General features: G+C 33.8%; 1 long non-coding RNA gene across 1 annotated transcript in view; it reads left to right on the top strand.

The window, feature by feature from the left end:
- The first annotated feature begins 449 nt into the window (after positions 1 to 449).
- Positions 450 to 12452, top strand: part of LOC108362687 (uncharacterized) — an 87955-nt gene continuing 75952 nt past the window's right edge. Inside the window, exon 1 of the long non-coding RNA XR_001847505.1 lies at positions 450 to 636. This is a non-coding gene — a long non-coding RNA (uncharacterized LOC108362687). The remainder of the gene's footprint in view (positions 637 to 12452) is intronic.

Here is a 12452-nt window from a genome sequence, read left to right as displayed (position 1 = left end):
CCATTACTTTATATATATAGTTACATATATATATATATATATATATATATATATGTATATTAAGATATTGCTTAAAGCATCTTTTTGGCTAATTAAAACTAATGAAAACCATTGCGCGTATACCTACTTTGGTGACATCTCTTCATATGTTCATTGCTTCGTTCACAAAAAATAAAATGCTTTAATTTCACGCCTTAGTAGTTATTTTTAATACATTTAGAAAACATAATGCTTTCTACCATCTTTAATGAAAATCGATTTTTAAACGAAAAAAACTTTATAGAAATCTAAAATTTTGGCCTTTTTAAAAAGTATCCACATTCATACTGACTGGAAAAAATAAGTATCTCGCAAAAATTCGTCTAAAAATCTATCCAATAGCTCCTATTTAGATCAAAACGGCAACCCTGAATGTCAATAGTGTTTGCTTGGGTTTATAAGTAGCCGCCTTAATAACTGTTGGACTTATTCGTAAAAAGGTTTCGCGCAGATTAGACGTTTTCCACAGTTTTATCCGCTAAAGAAGGTATACAGCAAGAGTTTGAAGATTCAAAAGTAGCAGTCAAGAGAGAATACGGTAGTAGTCAAAAGAGAAAGAAGTAGCAGTCAAGAGGGAAAGAGAGGTAGAGTGAAGAAGTGAGTGCAAAATGTGTAAAAACAAGAAAGTTTTCAAAGATGCTAATTCGTAACCGGTAAAACCGACTTCAGTGATTATTTTATATTTTTTTTTTGTAACATCTGAGATGACACATGAAATTACAACTCACCTAAAGATTTACATACATACGTCATGAAAAAATCATATACAACTGTATTACGTTCATACTTCGTATGTGTGTGCCTGCATATGTGCTTTCAGATTTTGCCAAGTTCAGTTAACTATACTCATAGGTAATGAAAGTGCGTCGCAATTTTGATTTTTTGCTTGATGCGCGAATCCTGTTTACGTACAAGCGCCCAAAAACTAAAGGCCAGTTTAAAAAAATTGAACAAAAAGTTGGTACTACTTAATTGGTTTTTGTCAACAGCAAAGTTAAAGTTAAAGTCAAATTTGCTGAAATTATAAGTAAATTTTATGTAGTGCGTAAACATACATATCGTCGTCTTAAGTACAAAACGGCGCACAGTGGCACAGTGGGGCAAAAAAGGTTGCTGTGGACAAATCAATTTTAGAGCCCAAATATGAACCGATTTCATGTTTCTTTTTTTAAATAAAAGATAATTAAATTTCGCGTTGTTCTATCCATGGCGATTTTTAAAAAAAGTTTTAGTTTTCTATTTATTTATGTTGAAAAATGAAAGAAAAAAAGTTTTACGTTTTAATGCTTCCACTTTTTTGGAAAATACTTGAAATTAATTTCAAATGTCTGAAATTATTTGAAAAATTATTGATAAACATTTTTCCATAGGATACATTTAATTAAAAGACGCATTTGATTTGTTATCTATACTAATATATATGATTTATCGAAATTGCTTTTCATCTGTTATCATCCCTGGATAGTCTGGAGTCGATGTCCAAAATTTCAAAAATATAGGTACAGCTGTTCTCTAGTTTTTCGAACAGAAAAAAGCGAAAAAACTTTTTTTAATTAAATGCATCCTATGGAAAAGTGTTTATGAATAATTTTTTAAATAATTGCTGGCATTTGAAATTAATTTCAAGTATTTTCCAAAAAATTGGAAGCATTCAAACGTAAAATATGTTTTCTTTAATTTTTCGACATAAATAAATAGAAAACTAGAGGTTTTTTGAAAAATCGCCACGGATTGATCGACGCGAAATTTAATTATATCTTATTTAAAAAAAAAAGAAACATGAAATCGGTTCATATTTGGGCTGTCAAAATTGATTTGTCCACCTCAACATTTTTTGCTACTGTGCGGCGCACTATAGGCAAAACACGAGTTTTTTTTTCAAAATCGTAGATCTTCGCTTAGAAAAGAGATAATGGAATTAAAATTTTTTTATCGTGAAGATAAATGATCATATAATGTAGGAAAACTAAAGAAAAGTTACAACAACAATAACTAACCCTCAAAATACCGTTCAAAATTTTGGATTTTGGCTCCCATTCCCCTAGAAAATACTATACTTGGTGTATGGCACTGTTTCTGAAAGATTTCTCTTTATTTTATCTTAAGACTCGATTTTTGGAACATTGGATGCTGTACCCGAGCTTCCTTTAAACTCTAATTAATTAATTAATTAATCCCAACGGCTTTTTACCCTCCATTCCCGCCCAACCGACACGAGGGGCGCAGTCCGCATGACGTACGGAACCTTTTTTTTAGTTTTTTGGTGCCGAGTAGTGGAAACAGGAGTTTGTTAAGTGTCGAGATCTAAAACTATTCACCTACAGAATCAAATTCATCAGCTGATTGGATATGCTAAGGATAGTATTTCAATTATTGAGAGTGGAAATAATAGTTATCTTTATAGTAAAAATCGAGTCCGATACGTCAAACATGCTGGAATGACAGTTAAAATTCTGACATAAACCACGGAATGATTCGTTTAGTTCAAAATTAGTTTTGCATGGCTTTAAAAATAGAGGTCGAAAGTGTCTTGACACTCGAGAAGGAACATTAAAATTTACCTCAGCCAGGAGGGCCGGGCTATTAATCAAGCCTGTCATTAATTTTACGATAAATATTATACCCAGCATTTCTCTACGACTTGCGAGTGTAGGCAAATTTATGAGCTTTAGACGACTTGTGTAAGGGGGGAGATTGTAATCTGAATCCCAGTTAAAATTACGCAATGCAAAAAGCAAGAATTGTTTTTGAATTGATTCAATCCTTTCTGAATGAACTTGGTAGCGGGGATTCCAAACAATAGATCCGTATTCTAGTATAGGTCTAACTAAACTGGTAAAAAGAGCTTTTGTAACATAAGGATCTTTGAACTCTTTTGACCATCGCCTTACAAATGCAAAAACGCCTTTGGCTTTATTGACTGTAACATTAATATGATGGTTGAAATTGAGTTTGGAATCCATTGTGATACCAAGATCGACAAAATTGGATACCTGCTCCAGATTATAATTTGATATTGAATAAACAGCTGGTTGAACAGCCCTCCGAGAGAAACACATAACTTTACATTTTTGAAGGTTTAGTGGCATATAGTTTGTATTACACCAACTAACCACGTTGTTCAGATCCGCTTGTAACAAAGACCTTTCTTCGATAGAGGACAATGTTTTAAAAAGTTTCACATCATCGGCATACATTAAAATTTTTGAATGTTTTATTATAGAAGAAATATCATTAATGAATATCAGGAACAGAATCGGACCAAGGTGGCTTCCCTGAGGAACTCCTGAAGAAACTTTAATGATGTTGGAAGAACAATTATTAACAATAACTCTTTGTGTTCTATCAGAGAGGTAAGATGAGATCCATTGAAGAAGACTGGGCTGAAAGCCGATTAGGTCGAGTTTACGGATGAGTAACGAGTGACATACTTTGTCAAAAGCTTTACTGAAATCGGTGTATATTACGTCGGTATGAGCATTTTCTCTAAAACCGTTTGAGACATGAGTTGTAAACTCCAATAAATTAGTCATAGTAGATTTTCCTTTAGAAAACCCGTGTTGAGATTGTGTAATTGAAGAAGATATAGAATATGTCAGCTGGTTAACAATAATTGCTTCGAATAATTTGGGGATAGCGGAGAGTCTCGCTATGCCTCGATAGTTTTCTATAGACGACCTGCTGCCGTTTTTGTGAAGTGGTATTATGAAAGACTCCTTCCAGGCTGACGGAAAAACGCCATGTTTAAGTGACAAATTGAATAGAGTTGTTAAAGGCTCGCAGATGTTCTCAGCGCAGTTTTTAAGAAAACAGGTCGGAATATGATCAGGTCCAGGCCTAAATGACGCTTTTAAGGTTTTTAAAGAGTGTAAAACTTCATCGGAAGATATTACTGGAATATAAGCAGAGTTGATTGGACAAAGCTCGTACGGATAGTCTCCACTTATAGGGAAGTCTACAGAATAATTGGACCTAAAGAACCGAGCAAACATGTTGGCAATGAGTTGGCTGTCGCTAGATACAGTGTTGCGATAATGCATAGCGGACGGAAAACCATGTGCCTTACGCTTTGAATTTACGAAACCATAAAATGATTTAGGATTGTTAATTAAATTCTTCTTAATTTTACATAAATATGAATTATAACATTTCTTATTTAATGCAAAGTAGCTATGCCGCAAAACTGAGTACCTTAGGTAATCACTGTGTAAGCCCGTTCTTTTATACAGTTTAAAAGAGTGCGACTTTTTATTTTTCAATTTTTTAAGCTCTTTAGTGAACCATAATTGTATTGGTTCTTCATGAACAATATTACGTATTGGCACATACTTTCGAAACAAATTGAAAACAGTATCATTAAAGTGCTCAACGCTACGCTCCACGTCATCTCTATATATTGGCCAAGATAACTTTGAAAGTTCTTTGTTAATTTTCCTGAAATTTGCTTTCGCAAAAACATATCTAGTACTTGAACTTGACTTATTATTATGTATTTCATTTATGATTTCGTAGCTTAACTCAAGAGCAGGATGGTATGCATCTTCCGGCAAAACTAGGGGATCACACCGATTAATAGAGGCCTTCGGAACATCATCAACGTAAACGAGATCCAAGACCTTTCCAAACTTATTTGGACATATATTTATTTGTTTGAGGCAAAGTTCAGCCATTTCCTCCAGAAATACATTGTAACTATCTCTAGATGAAACTGGTACAACATCGGTGTCAATGATGTTCCATGAAATATGTGGCAGATTTAAATCGCCCAAAACAATCATAGAATCGGATGCCGTAAGCATTGCATTTACGGTCTCAAGTAAAGAAACTAGCTGCATATATACCGATACGGCAGAATTAGGAGGGATGTAGCAAAGAGCTAAATAAATATAAGTCTTTCCAGCCTGTACACGTATACATTTAAATTCGGTATATTCAATGACAGGAAGACTAACTTCCTCGGATGGTATCGATGAATGCACCGCAAAAAGAACACCACCGCCGATTCTGCCCACGCGGTCACTCCTGTATATTTGATATTCATTTGGAAGAATTTCGGAATTAAAAATATGAGGTTTGAGCCATGTTTCGGTCAAGGAAATAATATTATAATTGCAGTCAAAACCTTTTAAATATAAGTCAGTTAATTTGGTATTCAAACCTCTAACGTTTTGATAGTAAATACTTAAATTAGACTTGCGAGTTAGTTTTTTGAATCCGAATTAAGATTAGAAATTTTAGCTACGTTATTATTACTTTTATTAGGTTTATACTCAAACTCGCGAACAAACGCCCCGGTCGGCCAAAATGAACTATTTAGTAGTGAATCAAAATCTTCGGAAGCTACATCAATTTTAAAAGATGAAATATCGCGATCGTATTTAAAATTAAATTTACGAATAAATACATCTTTAGTTCTAATTTTAGTCGATATGTATGACTTTATATCATCCGAAGAAGTATCTTTAGCAAATCTAGAGACAAAGATTGATCTTCTCGGAGGAATTACAACCAACTTTTTGGTAATGATGTCTGATGTGCGGGGCTCCGAATTATTCGGAGGAACTAAGTTAGACAGTGGAGCTTGAGATGTTGATGGCAACACTGTTAAATCAACGGTTTGACTATTTTTAGAAGTAGACCTAGTGGATATGGCTTTAGAAATCGGAGGCTCCAATGCCTGAGGGCATGGAGAAGATAAATTAATAAGTTCTAAGGACTGGGATGGAGGATTTTTTTTACTAGAATCCGTGGCTGTCTTTTTAGGTGGACTAATAACACGCCCACCTTTATTTTCTCGGCTATCCTCAGAGTGTGGAGGGTTGTCGAGACAAGTGAAAGACCTAAACATTTTTTCGTAATGCTTAAATTTCTCAACAAGCACCGACAGATCCTTCCCGATCTCAGAAAAACCATTTCTGGACTGCCTAAAGAATTTAAATAAATCAACTTCGTTTGATCTACATTTTTGACAAGACCAACGAAGACCCTTACCCTCGTTAATAGCGTCTAATACTCTACCGCTCAAACCAGCACATTTTATATGGGCAATCCCATCGCAGAGCCAGCATGACACATAGGAGTCGCTTTTAACGTGGCAATTGGTGTAAATACACGACATGTTTAAAATTATAATTATTTTTAGGTTTTAGAAGCAAAAACAGTTTTGAAAACGATGTATTAATCAGTGAACCAATTAGCTGGTAAATATCAGTTGGAAAGCTATGTAGCGAACAGTTTTAAATGCACTGTATATTTGACACCTAATAAACACAACGCAAACAGCTGTGACAAAGATGAAACAGCAGAAATAACAAAAAGACAAAAAGAGCAAAATCAATGTGCACAAACAAAAACAATTGTACAACAACAATATATTATATGAAACAAACTACTCGGCACATGCAATTAAGAATATCAAGTTAAATTAATCAAACTTACAGGAAATTTTGATGTTTTACTTATCTTTAAATTGTGCACCACCATTGTGTTTATTAACACTTTTTTTAATTTTTTACTTTAATAAGCGTAAACAGCTTTATAAAACACAAAATTTAAACAGATCACAGAAAAACACAGCTTCACAGCTTGACGTTTGCGTAACTCGTAAACTATCAGCTTTCAAAAAAAAAAGTATATAACAAAAATGGTTATACTGGTCGATATCTTTACGAAAGTGCAGCATTCAACCCTTTGCAGAGTCTGTCATATATGAAACGCTTTCTAACCCTTTCAAGGCAGATGCAAAATGGAGAACGAAAAATGACACTGAATATGGCACAATGCCGAAACCGGTTTGTCTGCAAACCAAACTTGACAAGGGATGACGGAAATTCGTTCCAAAATAAATCAACCCACACCAACACTCAAAATGATGCATTTGTTGTAATTCTTAATGCAATTTTGCGTAAAATTTGTTAGTGGAATTTTGAACACTTCTGTTGTCATCTTATTATATGAATTCGCCTTGGAGTAAATTGTATTTCTTTATAAAACAATAAAACATTCGCCAAGAAACGTATAAATATGTAGTAGATAAAAATGGACCCGAATTATGGCATCCGTGATCGAATGAAGTACGTTTCGAATCGAATGAAACAAAATGACAGCTGTTTTCTCTCAAAATACATTTTGAACTGAAAAAGTAAACTCGCTACCAAAAGCTGTAGAGAAAATTTCGATTCGAATTTGATTCGATCACGAATTCCTTGATTCTGGCCCTGTTTTACATTAGATAAAACAAACAATTACTCTGCAGTTCAAACTTTTTTGATCAAAATTTATTTTGAAATGCTTTAAGTTTGCATACCATTTGCTTGGCAGTCTCCCACAAAAAACGTATTGCAAAAGAAAAATATTTCCATAAACAGTTGATAGAGATGCAATTTCACATTTAAATTGGTTATGGTCACAGTTAACTTTTCACATTTATTTTAGGTATGTTCCATGATAAAATATGCATACACTGCGTCATCGTACAGTTTCATAAGTAAAAACACAATCAGCTGATTCCTACAGCTGCGATCACCTGTTTTTTTGGCATTTGCTCTTTTCTTTTACAATTTCATACATTTCTATTAAAATTTCTTCGATTTCTATTACGATTTATTCAAAATACACTAACACACTAGTCTCACCGCATCAATCGCACAATGGCCTGTCAGAACCCCCATCACTAGCCCTTGAGAGGTAACGTGTTTTAAGGTGCCCTATAAAAACATTTGCTGCAGCACAGAAACGTCTTCTTTTACTTTTTTATGTCACAAAAGGACCCGGTTTCCCTTAGCCCAATAGCAGTTCGTGCTGCGACAATTCTGTCTGCAATATCCGCAGGCGCCGTATTCAACATATGTAGTTATGTTAAGCGCCAGTGTAGTTCCTAATGCTCCGCTAATTCCTATTTTACAAGTGTAAGTAGCATCTCTAGTGAGTTCCACCAGACGATGGCTCCTTGAATCAATATAGGCTTAAGTCTGATTTCCTAGAGCTAATGAATTAATTTGGGCGAGAGACCTAACCTTTTTCCTTTTTATTTCCGTAATACTGACTACCCTCCAAGCCTTGCGGATGTACCCGGTCCTCACACAGTTCGCATAAATAGGATCCAACCAATTGCACGACACCTTCAGAGGCCTTTGCAGCTGCGCAGGTATGATGCCCGGCGACTTTAATGGTTTAAACGAATTTATCGCCCAGGCCATGTGACGATTGTCTAGAAGACTGGAGAAGTACAGGACCTGGGGAAAATTCTGAAATCAGTAAGCACAAATTTTCGAATCGCTATCGCACTTTTTGACGCAAAAATATTTATATCATGCGTCAAAAAGTGTGATAGCGATTCAAAAATTGTCGCTAACTGGTTACAAAATCTTCCTCCTGAAGTACAAAGTACCGCACGCAAAGAAGTACATTTGACTGTCTTCGATGTACGAAGTACAAAAGCGAAAAAAGAAGTACCCTACTTCCGAAAGAAGTACGGTTGGTCACATTACTCATACTACAACAAAATCATAAAAATGTATCTAAACTTTGTGCAAAACTCAAGAAAATTCGACAAATTTGCCTACAAGTTGACATTGTTGTATAAATAAGTTTGAAGTTGATAAAAAATCGCGTTGATTTTAGGCAGTTTCTTCCAAACAAAATATTGTCGAACATACTTTGTACACTCGTCTTGTTTAAGCAGCCATTCGTCACTAAAATTTTTGACTTTATTGTCGATTAAATAGCATATGTAAAATATACATACATATGTATATGAATGTCAATTTTGTCAATTTTGATTTAAATAAATCGCATGGTATTTCCTGATTCTGCAGATAACTCCGAAACCGTGGCTCGGAAATGAGTTTCGAGCCAGCGCATTTTTAAATGAAATAAATAATATAAAAAAAAATAAAAATTACGCTTTTATAAATGGACTAAAAATTAGAAAATTATATTTCTCAGTCCAATAGAATTTGTTTTGATAACTTTTGATTTTGAAATTTTAGCAAAAGTTATTATAAACCATTTATGAGATTGAAAATGAAAAGCGTGGGGCGCGTGGTTATTGTCCGATTTTGCCCATTTTCAATACCATCCGTCCTACGCCCCAAAGAAGTGCACGTACAAAGTTTCGTTAAGATATCTCAATTTTTAGTCGGGTTATCGTGTGCACAGGCGGACCGCCGGACGGACAGACAGTCACCGCTTAATCGAGAAACTATTCATTCTGATCACTTATGTATACATTTGTCTATATCTATCTCGATNAAAGTTTCGTTAAGATATCTCAATTTTTAGTCGGGTTATCGTGTGCACAGGCGGACCGCCGGACGGACAGACAGTCACCGCTTAATCGAGAAACTATTCATTCTGATCACTTATGTATACATTTGTCTATATCTATCTCGATTCGATTTACCTGTTACAAACAACCGTTATGTGAACAAAGTTATAATACCCTTGTGCACAAGTGCGCTCGGGTATAAAAAATAACGCGCAAGTTTAAGTGTCAAGTGTCAAGTGCAACAACGCGCGAGGTTAAAGGGCAAGTGTCTGTCAAATGAGATGGGTTGCCTTTACATTTTATATTGTCACATGGTAAACAAACATGGTAGGTAAATATTACCATGTTTAACAAAAAGAAAAAAGTGGGTACATTTATCTCTTAAAAGTTGGTTAAAACGAACCTTTAAACCTTCGGTTTTCGGTTCGGATCAAACATTTGTGGAAAATTTCGGTTCGGTCAATAGAAAAAAGCGGTTTGCCGGTTCAAAACCGGTTCACGTCCCTGGTTAAAATTATTGTTCCTGCAATTCGTGCGCACACAAAATCCTTCACGAAGGTGAAGTTTTTAAGGTCTTACAATAAGGAACAAAATATTTTGAAAAAAACGTTTTAAATAAAAAATTCGTGCATATACACTTGTGGTCAGCTGATTGAGTTAAGTGACACTTTGACCAGTTTTTTCTATTTTTCGTTTCTTAATTCAATGTTTTTTTTTTTTTACAAAAGCCTGAGGCAATATGTAACAAGCTCCATATAAATCCACATTTCAAACTTTGTAGAAAAATTATTAAAATTCAACAAATATTAGCAATTTCCGTCAAAAATTGTAAACTTTTCTTTCAGAATGTTCAGAAATTTGAGGTATGCAGTTTTATATCCCATTAAATTTGAGTGGGATAAAGTGCCAGTTTCAAGATGCTAGCAAAATGCGTTGATTTTTAATAATTTTTGAAGTGAAAACTTCTTTATCAGCGGGAGTTATTTGAAACACGATGAAACGAAAAACGTGACAACAACAGCGAAAACAATACGCATTTGCATGATACAGTTTCAATAAACAACTTTTTGACGGATACTGAGATTTTTGAAGCTTCATAATTTGATCCATGATACAAGAAAGAAGGTAGTTTCACTCAATGAATTTGGCCGCCATGTTAGCCATTTGACTTTTGTTGGCATTATGACAACTCTATCAAAATCAAACTACCAGCTACCATGTATGTAATACTCCTATATTGGCAGTAAGAGCTAGTACCGTCCGAAAACACTACAGTACATATATATCAATAAACACGTACGGAAGAAAAGGAACACATACGTTTATAAATAAACATGTACACAACACATATACAAAAACGGCACTCAATTACACAATACATTGACAAAAATGGTACTAGACTGTCTCGCTTTGATTTCGGAATGCTTACACATTGAGAAGTTAACTTACTGCCAATATAAAAGTATTACATATATGCCAGCTACAAAAAAAAAATATTTTTCAACTGCCTTTGAAAAAATTTCAAACATCAGATTTTAAAACGAAAAATGACTGATTTTAATAAAATAAAAAATGAATTGAAAGCTGTAGGAATCTTATAAATTTGTACGAGCATTCCGGAGCGAAATTTTTCAAATTGTCTCATGACGTGAAAGCATAAAATCTTCCCGAAGTACGATTTGTTTGTTCAAAGCAATATATTTCCACAATTTCAGAGCTTTTGGAGAAACTGAATCGTATGTAAGTATACTTATATACATACATATGTACATTAGATTGCATCACTCCACTACTGTTTTCCATTGGAATTATAAGATCTATTATATTTTAAGACCTGCACCAAAACATTTCGGAAAAATATTAATATTTACGTGAGCCGGAGTTTCTTATGAATAAAAATAGTTCTTTTTTTTTAATATTTTTATTGAGCAAACATAGTTTTTTTTAAGTATTTCTTGAAAAAAACTCTTCAGATGGCAAAACAGTTTCAACTTAAAAAAATTGCATTAAATTAATGAAAAAAAATAACAGAATCCTAATAATGAGATTTTTGATGCTGTTTTTGATTTTTTTTTGAGATTGGTTAAAGAAAAACTTAAATAACTAAGTCGAACCTTCACTTGTAAGGTATCATTGGAAAGGTATTTTAGAACTCTTTTTATACCTTTGCATAATTTAATTCAAAGTATGAAGAGTGTCATTCCAACTTTAATTAAGATGTGTTAATATTAAAAAAAAAAAAAATGGGACGTGAATGAGTTTTTTGCAAATAAATAAAAAGGCTAAATCGGTATAGCTTTGGTCCTGCTATTAAGTTTTTCTTAAACCAGTCTTTGAAAAAAGTTAAAAAGCATGAAAAATCTCATTATTATCATCCCGTTGAGTTTTTTTTTTTAAATAATTTTATGCAGATTTTTTAAGCTTAAACTGTTTTGTCGTCCAAGGGATTTTTTTTTTCAAAAAATCCTTTAAAAAAACCATTTTTATTCATAATAAACTACATTTTTGGAGGTATTTTCAAATCGGTCCACCTCACGACCTTCTAATCATAATTATTACACATTTTTAACTCCAAAAACATTCACATCACATGACCCATTCAAAATAATAGAAACTCCCGTACCAAAATACCATCAGTTATATTTTGTTAATATCAATGTGGCAACGCTGCTTCTAAAACGTAAAATTTATGAAACTTCAAAAATGCCTCTATACGTCAAAAAAGTTTAAAGTGAAACTACCTTCTATTTTTATACCCGAGCGCACTTGTGCACTCTATATACTTGTTCACATAACGGTAGTTTGTAACAGGCAAAACGAATCGAGATAGATGTAGACAAATGTATACATAAATGATCAGAATGAAAAGAGAAATCGATTAATCGGTGACTGTCTGTCCGTCCGTCCGTCCGTCCGTCCGTCTGTGCACACGATAACTCGAGTAAAAATTAAGATATCTTAACGAAACTTGGTACGTGTACTTCTTTCGGGCGTAGGACGGATGGTATTGAAAATGGGAAAAATCGGACAATAACCACGCCTACCTCCCATATAACGGTAATTTTCAGAAATACAAAAACTGCGATATTTTAGTAACTACTGAAGATAATTCACTCAAAATTGATATTTATAATAAATTTTAGAC

This window comes from Rhagoletis zephyria, unplaced genomic scaffold, assembly GCF_001687245.7.
Source record: "Rhagoletis zephyria isolate East Lansing unplaced genomic scaffold, Rhagoletis_zephyria_1.1 Rzeph_scaffold_01069, whole genome shotgun sequence".
NCBI classification, from domain to species: Eukaryota; Metazoa; Arthropoda; class Insecta; order Diptera; family Tephritidae; genus Rhagoletis; species Rhagoletis zephyria.
The sequence above is the reverse complement of the archived record's forward strand: the minus strand, read 5'-3'. Positions and strand labels throughout refer to the sequence as shown.